Source organism: Astatotilapia calliptera, chromosome 6 (genome assembly GCF_964374335.1).
Source record: "Astatotilapia calliptera chromosome 6, fAstCal68.1, whole genome shotgun sequence".
NCBI lineage: Eukaryota > Metazoa > Chordata > Actinopteri > Cichliformes > Cichlidae > Astatotilapia > Astatotilapia calliptera.
In genome coordinates, this window is record NC_137427.1 from 19,928,641 (window position 1) to 19,938,895 (window position 10,255).

General features: G+C 38.8%; 2 long non-coding RNA genes across 2 annotated transcripts; one reads left to right on the forward strand and one right to left on the reverse strand.

The window, feature by feature from the left end:
• Positions 1–4,091: 4,091 nt before the first annotated feature.
• LOC145429449 (uncharacterized) lies at positions 4,092–6,884 on the reverse strand. The gene is made up of 2 exons (XR_013909682.1): positions 6,754–6,884; positions 4,092–6,367 (listed from the first exon to the last, which is right to left on the reverse strand). It is a non-coding gene; the product is annotated as an uncharacterized LOC145429449 (long non-coding RNA).
• A 759-nt stretch (positions 6,885–7,643) lies between these two features.
• Positions 7,644–9,249, forward strand: LOC145429448 (uncharacterized). The gene is made up of 2 exons (XR_013909681.1): positions 7,644–8,418; positions 9,002–9,249. It is a non-coding gene; the product is annotated as an uncharacterized LOC145429448 (long non-coding RNA).
• The last annotated feature ends 1,006 nt before the right edge of the window (positions 9,250–10,255 follow it).

Below are 10,255 nucleotides of genomic sequence, written 5' to 3' on the forward strand. Positions count from 1 at the left end.
TGATTGTATAAATAAATATGGCAGAAGCGAGGCAAAGAGAAACTTCACCAGTCGTCTCTGTCTCATCATTTCCCTGTTTTGCAGGAACATTTAATCTGTTTTACCGGCCCAAACTCTGGGTCGGTTACACACACAGAGTCAGAATTATTCAGGATCAAACATATACATACACTCACTTAAATATTTTAATAAGTGGCGCTGAAAGTGCAACAGTGTCTTTCAAATTGACAAGGACAATGCCTATTAACTTGTGATTAGTGATTATGATTAAATGCGACTTGTAGTTTCTGTTTGCCAGCATTAAAAATGGATTTGTTTGACAGGACCTATTTGGTTGACCAACACAACATTGGGAAAGTAAAAAGAACTGAATAAAACCGGAAAAGGATAAGTTGGGAAGGTCTCTTGGAGCCAACAACTGCAGATCTCTCCATCATCAGTTCAAACAGTAGTGCATAAGTACAAGTTATTCTGATATGTCATCACTTTTTCAAAGTCTGGAAGAATACAAGAGATGATTAGTTAGCATGTTCAGAAACACCCCAGGAACCACCAAGGCTTAAAGCTGGTACAACAAACTAGATGAAGTAATAAAGGAGAAAGACTACCTCCAAGATTCTTCACCTCAAATCAAAACCCAGATAGTTTAAAACTTGGACACAAAAGCACCTGGTAAGGTGCAACTTGGAAAAATTTAACCAATTATTAGTGGGGGTGTATGTATATATTTGAGCCTGTGTGGATTAGAGAACCCCCCCCCCCTCTCCCCCCCCCCCAAAGAAAAAAAATCTAAAATCCTATACACCCAATTCTGGAATTTTAAAGTAATTAAAGATATATGGCGTCCAAAGCATTCCACCCTGAAAAAATAACAGTTCAAAGAAATCATTAAAAGCCCCAAATTACCATGAGGTTCATGGTAAGACTTAAAAACCTGAACTGGGAAAACAAGGACTGAATCATTTCCTTGCTGTTGGCCAATTGTTCATTGTTTGCGTTCTGCAAGCTGATGGGATGAAGTTTTACAATATAACTTGCCTCCATTGAGACTCAAATGTAAACATCCCCTGGATAGTCTGAAAAACGTCAGGATGTTTAACAAATAAAGAATTGTACAACCTCTCACCCATAAACAATGAATACTTTAATCTTGGATATCTGTTGGGGGATGGTCCCGAAGTACAATTTCACATGTGAAATCGCATCCCTCTGACTTTAATGTCATGCCAGGGCAAGCCTGCTGGCTTGTCATAAGCACCTTCTGTTTGAAAAGTTGGTATCTGCAAAGCCTTCACACATATATCTGGCTGAATATTAACAGGTTTGTGCTAGTTTTATTTATGTTTATAGAGGGAAACTGTTATGATCTATGTTTATTTATGCATATATGCAACACAAATTATACAAAGACAAGAAAGACAAATACAAAGTCTTTGGTTTGGCACAGATATCCATATTCCAGATAACTTGTTAGTACCATTTACTGGCACAAGGCTTTAAGAGGTTTAAGAAAAAAAAACCTTTTTCCATGGAAATCAGTTCTCTTGCGATGTACTTATCTTGGGACAGAGTCCAGGTATTTCCTTGCCAAAAGCCTGCTGCTGCAGCATGTATTTCTTATGTGATTCTTATTCTGTGCTCTCATTTTTTTTTATTGAGGGGGGGAGAAAAAAAGAGTTCATTGGAAAGAGGGAGCAAAGAGAGAAAGGGGGTCTGCAGAGCAGACTTCATCACAATCTTTCAAAGAAGAGGGCTGAGCTGATAGTCTACTCACTAATCATATTCTTCAGATATATATCGTATCTCTTAGATAGTTTAGTTTACAGTCAGTTGCAGAAGAAATGTCTACCATCGTTGTAGCACTCCTGGTTTTCCTGACTATCCATGGAGGTAAGTATAGCTGAACAACTGATGAAAATACAAAACATTTATTGCTCAGAAATGTGCATTTGACACCTAATGGCAGCAACAGAATTTTCATTTTTGTCACGTGCATGTGAATTTTAACCTGCAATAGATGCTTGCCTTACCTTGTTTGTCTCCAGACACTAAAATCATTCTCTAACTTATCTAAAAGCCTCAGGTATCAGTCCTAGATGCCAATGCCTCTTTAAGGAGAAAAGGCCAATTGGACGTTTCATAAGCACCGTGGAGATTTACCCTGCAAACTCCTACTGCAAAAGCACTGAGATTATGTAAGTATTTCTATTGATTTGCCCTCATAAAACACTTGAACCATATGCATATATCTGCCGTCTCGTATCTGTCTTCGATCCTGCAGTGCTACTCTCAAGAAGGAGGGGCAAAAGATTTGTCTGGACCCCAATGCTCCATGGGTCAAACAAGTGCTTAAAAGTAAAAAGATTACGTGAGTGTAACTTTACTGTACTTTGGCAACTGTTGAATTGAATTGAATTGAATTGAATGAATGCTTTATTGGCCATATGCAGGTTGCCCCGCAGAGGAATAGTACCCCCCCCCCCCCCCCCCCCCCAGACTTACACACACAACAAAGATATCACATGGGAATACAGTCGGAGATCGGCAGCGTTGCAGAGAAAACACTGAAAAATTACACAACAATGGGAAAAAGTACAAGAGGAAGAAAAGAGACCTCTTCTCACGCTGGGCACCTATGGGAGGACAGCATGAGAACAGGAAACAAAAAAAACTCCTCTGCACAGAGAGCACATTAATGTCCACATCACAACATTAGAGCACGTGACTGGCCACAGGGGTGGATAGGGGGGTGGGGGGTAATCCGAAGGAACACAGCAGTCGTCCTACACAGCGCTACCATTTCAGCGCGGCACGCATACCCGCCGTCTTCCCCCGCAGGAAACAAGCATCGAAGGCGTTTGGAAAGGGAGGGGGAGTTAGTAGATACCAGTGCATATAAAACCTTATTTAAACAAGAAGCATATTACTTTTTTCAGAATCCGGATAAGCAGGGAGAGCAAGATGTCTGCAATGACTGAGAAACATATTTTAACACAACCCCACCTTCATTTTTTACATTAGGGTGAACTGGAAACCTTGTGTGGCTATTGTGTTTGCATGCTTAGTCATGGATCAGGAAAAGGTTCAATTTCTTACAAAAGGAATTAAAAGCACCCACTTCCCCTTAACATATACAATTACAGGAAGATATTCACGATACCAGGAAAACAGTTAATCGTTAATGATTAACTTGTCACTAGGAGTGTCACTTCCATTTTTTGCTTTTGTTAACAGGAAGTGGCTCCTACATTTTTGTTGGTTCCAATGAAAGAATAAAAAAATATACAATTGGTCATTTTATTGCATTCAAATTAATCAAAAAAATTTTGATTTTTATTTTACATTTTTTTCTGTGAGCCAAGTGAAATAGTATTCCCCTTAAAACATGAACATTTTCTTTTCTGTAGGCAGACACCTTGAAGAATATACCTTCCCTGATTTGGCTAAGATGGACAGAGGATAGACACATGGAAAATAGAAGCACAGACTGCAGTTATAGAACATAAACTGGGTTTTGTTTGAAGGTGTAGAAGCAGGATTGTTTATACCCGTTTTCACTTTACAGCACTTAACTGTGTTCTCTTATTATTGATGTGAACTATCTGTGTTTGTATTTCCTTAAAAATATATCCTTATATACATTACATGTTCATTTATTAATACATTGTGGGGATAAACCTTATTAACTAACGGTAAGGAGGGACTAGATAGTGGGCAATGAGGACAGAGCACAACAGCAAGTCATGAAATGGGTTTAAAACTTTATTAGAAGAGTTGGCATTTAATGGTTTGTATATCACATATGACTGTGTGACTGTTCCATGTGCTGTGCTACATACCATACATTTTGTCAAGGACATTTTTGCTGCCTTTGAAATGTCAGGAAAAAATTGTGGAAAAATAAATCTATTCATCCATTTTCTTAACTGGTTATCCAATGCAGAGTCATGGTGGGGCTGGAATCCTGCCCAAAATGTCATAGGGTGAGAGGTTAACAGGTACAGTCTATTCAGGTATATTGTCCATTGCAGGGTAAAGCAAAAAGGAGAATTTCTTGGATTGTGTCATGTAGACTATGGCACACAGTGAGATTATATTTTCAATGGAAGGAGATTGCCACCTCTTGGACAAAGATGCATACCATTAGGATTGTCTCATTTACTGAATACCTCTATAGCAGCTGAAAGCAATTATGTTCTTTCAAAATTAAACAGTTTTTACTGTGCCCTTTTCAAGAAAAATCCTTAGCTGGTGTATAACCATAGTCATTTATGCTTCTTCTGAGCTGACTGCAGAACAACTAGTATTTTAGTTTTAAACACAGTAACAAAGTTAACAATTAAAAAAATGTACTATGTGCTTGTTTTGTATCATCACTGCTGCTTTGAATAAAGGCTTATGAATAAAGGAAATACAGTCACCTCTTTTTAGGACTGTGATTTCAAAAGCAACAGCAGATATTTGATCTTAGCCTATGAAAGTTATGCTGACATACCGAATGTCACACCACTTCCCAGTTACACAGCTGCTTTTTATTCCCCCTTTGACTTTCCCTAACTCTCTACTCCCTTCAGATCTGTTCTCTGTGGTTCTGTAACTCCTGTTTTCCTACTTTTCCCACTGACTTACATGCAAATGTTAACACACTGGGATATCATGTTGATTTACTGCCAAACTGTAAATAATGTTGCAATCTTGTTCTCAGTCTCCCAGTGCTTCCCATGTGAAAAAGAAATAGTAAAAACTTATATGTGATTACTCATGAAAGTGGCCACTTTCTAATTACTTTCATACATTGTTTTAGTAAGTATCCAAAACATACAAGTTTCATTATATAATTTTTCAAGGGATCTTATATCTGTTTTCACTCTTATATGCTTTTCATACAAGTTTCACACAAGACAGATAAACTTTATAACATTTATATATATCTTTTCCATATGGGTTTTCTCAGCCATTATGTTGAATTATGCTTAGAAAGTAAAAAACAGAAAAAAGAAAAGAAAAAAAGAAATGTAGATCACATGCACGATATAAATCATCATATACAGTGGGGCAAAAAAGTATTTAGTCAGCCACCGATTGTGCAAGTTCCCCCACTTAAAATGATGACAGAGGTCAGTAATTTGCACCAGAGGTACACTTCAACTGTGAGAGACAGAATGTGAAAAAAAAAATCCATGAATCCACATGGTAGGATTTGTAAAGAATTTATTCGTAAATTAGGGTGGAAAATAAGTATTTGGTCACCTCAAACAAGGAAAGTCTCTGGCTCTCACAGACCTGTAACGTCTTCTGTAAGAAGCTTTTCTGTCCCCCACTCGTTACCTGTATGAATGGCACCTGTTTGAACTCATCATCTGTATAAAAGACACCTGTCCACAGCCTCAAACAGTCAGACTCCAAACTCCGCCATGGCCAAGACCAAAGAGCTTTCGAAGGACACCAGGAAAAGTATTGTAGACCTGCACCAGACTGGGAAGAGTGAATCTACAATAGGCAAGCAGCTTGGTGTGAAAAAATCAACTGTGGGAGCGGTCATCAGAAAATGGAAGACATACAAGACCACTGATAATCTCCCTCGATCTGGGGCTCCACGCAAGATCTCATCCCGTGGGGTCAAAATGATCATGAGAACGGTGAGCAAAGATCCCAGAACCACACGGGGGGACCTGGTGAATGACCTGCAGAGAGCTGGGACCAAAGTAACAAAGGTCACCATCAGTAACACACTACAACGGCAGGGAATCAAATCCCGCAGTGCCAGACGTGTTCCGCTGCTGAAGCCAGTGCATGTCCAGGCCCGTCTGAAGTTTGCCAGAGAGCACATGGATGATACAGCAGAGGATTGGGAGAATGTCATGTGGTCAGATGAAACCAAAGTAGAACTTTTTGGTATAAACTCAACTCGTCGTGTTTGGAGGAAGAAGAATACTGAGTTGCATCCCAAGAACACCATACCTACTGTGAAGCATGGGGGTGGAAACATCATGCTATGGGGCTGTTTTTCTGCCAAGGGGACAGACGACTGATCCGTGTTAAGGACAGAATGAATGGGGCCATGTATCGTGAGATTTTGAGCCAAAACCTCCTTCCATCAGTGAGAACTTTGAAGATGAAACGAGGCTGGGTCTTCCAACATGACAATGATCCAAAACACACCGCCCGGGCAACAAAGGAGTGGCTCCGTAAGAAGCATTTGAAAGTCCTGGAGTGGCCTAGCCAGTCTCCAGACCTCAACCCCATAGAAAATCTGTGGCGGGAGTTGAAAGTCCGTGTTGCTCGGCGACAGCCCCAAAACATCACTGCTCTCGAGAAGATCTGCATGGAGGAATGGGCCAAAATACCAGCTACTGTGTGTGCAAACCTGTGTGAGAGATACACATATTGACGGGGCCGGGTTATGTTAAAAAGTATTGTTGTTATACTTTGGTGGTCATTGGTTCAAAGGTACCCTACACTTCTTTTTTTGTTTGCTTGTTTGTTCTGGTGTATTTTTCATTTGAACTGTTATTCTGCCAGAGTACTCATATTTACAAGATGGCATTGAACGCCCCATTGGTGTGTCAGGAAAACTCTTTTGTACGTATGTTCCTTGAAGGGGATTGGAGTCGTTCTTTTTTCCACCGCAGCGAAGGGCTAGGAGTTGGAGAGGAGCTGCTGTATGTTTTTGTTATCGATCTGATTGTGAAATAAAGCATATGCAGTGAGAAAGCAACTCTCGGAGTCATCCCTGCCTAAAAGCTGCAACACCTGGTAAAGACCTATAGTAAACGTTTGACCTCTGTCATTGCCAACAAAGGTTATGTTACAAAGTATTGAGTTGTATTTTTGTTATTGACCAAATACTTATTTTCCACCCTGATTTACGAATAAATTCTTTACAAATCCTACCATGTGGATTGATGGATTTTTTTTTTTTTTTTTCCACATTCTGTCTCTCACAGTTGAAGTGTACCTCTGGTGCAAATTACTGACCTCTGTCATCATTTCAGGTGGGGGAACTTGCACAATCGGTGGCTGACTAAATACTTGTTTGCCCCACTGTAGCTGCACCTCAGTACTCATCAAAATGTGACTGTTCTTTTCATTAAATTTTCAAATAATATATATACAGTATAACATCAAGAATCAAATGTAATCAAAGGTAAGCATTGCATTAATAGAATATTTTCCGAAAAAAACATGATAGGAATAATGGGAGATTTCCATTTGCACAATATTACAAGTCTGGCCTTTAAAGGGTCCTGAACTGTAAACTCTTTAGATGAAGCTGTGCTATTGGTGAAATGGTCTGGAAAAAAAGAGCATTATGTACAACTTGTTTCCCAGTTCATGTAGAAAAAGATTTTAAAGATTTCTTCCTAGAAGGCTACAAAGCTGGCCTGAACCAAAAAATATGCAAATTGCTTGCTGGTATTTGTGGAAAAAAGTGGTAGGCTTGACCTTGACATTGCTGGTGTAACTTTGTTTGTGGTAGCATTATGTTACAGTTTACATCCATGCATATGCTTTTAAAGCAAATACTAGTGAACCATCAGGTGATTTGAATTTTCTTCTGCTGACAGATAACTTTCTGGTAAATTATGTTTGCTTATGTTGCTTTGGTTAAACTTACCATTGATTTGGATATAGGACCTTTGTTCTGGTCCTATATCCAAAACGTGTGTGGGTCATGATATCATTAACTGCATCACTGGGTACAACCAAATGAAGGGTTTTTCCTTTTGTATAGTACTGTTTATTTACTTTAAAGTAACCTCTTGAGTTGTACTGTATGCAGTGTTTTACATTTCAAACCATTTAGCTGCATAAATGAGTTTGTCAATTGGATAAATAATCTTACTCCTGTTTCTTTGTTTAGATTGTATTGTTTGGTCTAACCTATTTCTTAATGGTAGAGACTAATGATGTTCAGGTGTGTATAAAGTCTGTATAAATCAAGTGAGAGTTTGACGACCGGGGTTGTTTTGAGATGGTAGAGTGGAGATGCCAGGAGATAAATAAATTTGACCAGTCTGCTGATTCTTTCTACTTATCACTTTCCTTAGTACTTGCTCTACAGTACTTGACTACACAGCAAATTCAAAAGTGTTAAATTTTTTGGTGTTAATAGTCTCCTTGCAAAAGTAGAGTTAATTTTACTCTAAGCAGAGTCACATTCTTTTAATGTAACTCTGAGGTGTAAAATGATAGTAGTTAAAATCGAGTGTTAAAAATGAGTGTTTCTCTGTCAAATCTGGAGGTGTTACAATGGAAACATTAACTCTTGACCTCTTAATTCTGAACTCCTACAGGGGCTATGACACCAACAGAGTAAATTCACAGACTCCGCCCCCAGCACGGCTCCAATCGAAGCTGAAGTGAAGCCGTTTCAGAACATTTTGCTCTACATATTTGAGTTGTTTGCCATGCTTGGTAAGTCATTTTTTCAAAGATTGTTTCAATTGTTATTAGCTTTTACTTCTGTGGCTCTTTGGAGTTGAGACAAAGCTGTGTGAAAGGCATTAGCCATGTTGCTCGGTGATAGCATAATATTCTGTTTTAGCTAGCTGAAAGGTATTGTTTGCGGGCAAATACCACAGCCTTGAAAAAAAGCTTGCATGTGAATTTTCAGTCAAATTTTTGGTCAAATACACCTAAAACAATGTCTAGAATGTGAAATGTTGGTATAATGGTGCTACTTGAAGCCTGAAAACGATCGCCCATAAAAAAAACCGAGCAAACAGCAGTAGCTGACGTCCTGACTGGATTCTACGTTAGCATTTAGATCCCTCCAGAGTTTTGTGCACACGGTTTAGGTAAAAATGAAAAAGGTTGAGGTTTTACATTTAGTTCAGTATTACCTGTTGCCTGTGTCTTTGTCTTTTGGGAAAATACTTTACACAAGTAATGGCTCAAAGAGGATTCCTTTTTTTTTTTTTTACTGTGCTGCAATTGTTTACTGGATTATTTGTGCCATTAATTAGTGTCAACTAATTTTTATTCAATCTCCGCACAGGATATGCTTGTGAAGATGGAATATGGGGAGAGCAGAAGTGCGTTGAAGTTCCACAAAGGGATGAATGAAGGACATGCATATTGTATTGAAGCAATAAGTGTTGAGAATGCTGTTATTTGCATTTACCATGTCAGACCTTTTGATAAACACAATTCTAATGAAAGTGAGAACATGTACACTGTTACATCTTTCAGAAAATGTTTTGAAATTGTGGTGCACAGTTCAGAATAAATGTTTTTCAAAAACCATTGCATCTTTTTAGTAAATGTTTATTTCCAAAAGAAATTTCTAGAAGTTCAGAACAGTAAAATTCCCGCTTTTTAGAATGAATTAGAAGATAACTCTTACGTAGTTAAACTAAAATACTCTTTGAGAGTTAATATATAAACTCTTAACACCAAGTGTTAAATTATCAACTCCAGACAGATTTGGTGTTTAACACTAAATCAGAGTTAACGTACCAACTCTCCAAAAAGAGTTAAATTAACACTTTCTGGTGTGGACCCATATAGACACTTTAATAGTGTTGAAATCAAATCCGACAGTGTTAATTTGGACATGCTGGATTTGCTGTGTACTTTAGACTATTTTTGTTATGGTTTGTCTTGCCAGACTCAAACCCAGGACTCAGGAATGAAGGTTCAGTGAATTTATTTATAGTGTTGGTGCAGATAGTGCTACATGCAAAGTTTTCTTAAAGTGCTATGTTCAAAAGTCCCATATGTACAAAATCCACTGGAAGGAAGGTTCAGTTAATCCAAGTCCCCGAGCCTCTGAGTCTCTCGAACAGAATCGCCTAACTTGGCCAAGCAGCACTCTCACAGAACTCCGCTGCGCTGTCCTACGCACAAGAAGAGACACATTAGAAATTTTCACCAAATAAATTGGAAACAAAGATTTACAGACAGGCACAGTAAAGACTACCACAGTTACACAACACTCAGGTCGTGTCCAAATTCATGGGCTGCATCCTCCTGAGGCTGCATTTGTAGACCGATTACGTCACAGCGACGCGCCGAAAGCTGTCCAAATTTGTAGACTGTCACTGTCGCTACCCGATCCGTACCGGAAACCCATGGGTACCCCGCATGTGCAAATCTTACGTCACTTCCTCTCTTTGCCAACATTGCGACATTCAATATATTTCAATGATACGGTTAGTGCCCAGTTAGCTCCTAGCATTTCTCAACAGCTCTGCCTCCTTTTCGACTACCAGGACATTTAAACAATGGATAATCCGTATACAAACAAATT